Source organism: Melampsora larici-populina (genome assembly GCF_000204055.1).
Source record: "Melampsora larici-populina 98AG31 unplaced genomic scaffold MELLAscaffold_27, whole genome shotgun sequence".
NCBI classification, from domain to species: domain Eukaryota; kingdom Fungi; phylum Basidiomycota; class Pucciniomycetes; order Pucciniales; family Melampsoraceae; genus Melampsora; species Melampsora laricis-populina.
In genome coordinates, this window is record NW_006768791.1 from 690,778 (window position 1) to 691,214 (window position 437).

Here is a 437-nt window from a genome sequence, read left to right on the forward strand (position 1 = left end):
GTAATGTGATGTAATGAATTTACTCTCTAGTTGTACTATGAACACGTATTAACTATAGCTGATGATGATGAGACAAGGGGTATCAACAATATATGAGGGATTATATTTAATAGATAATAGATAATAGATAACAGATAGTAGATAATAGATCAAGTGGGTCAAATGGGTTTTTAGAAACCGGGTCAGGTTTGAGAGCCCCTATTGATCAGCACATGTCGAAAAACAATTCCGGAGTGAATAGTCGACAAAGGAAACTCGGTCATGAGCAAGCTTCACATTTAGTCACTTTTAGTCACACCTTGCGTCTGGATGTCCGTTGGTCTTTCAGACCTCAGTGCCCGCAGACGCCATCGTACCCTCATCAGGTGTGATCTACCTGTGTCTTCCATGGCGATGGCTACTCATGGACGGGTCTTGCCTCTCGCGCGATGAGCTTT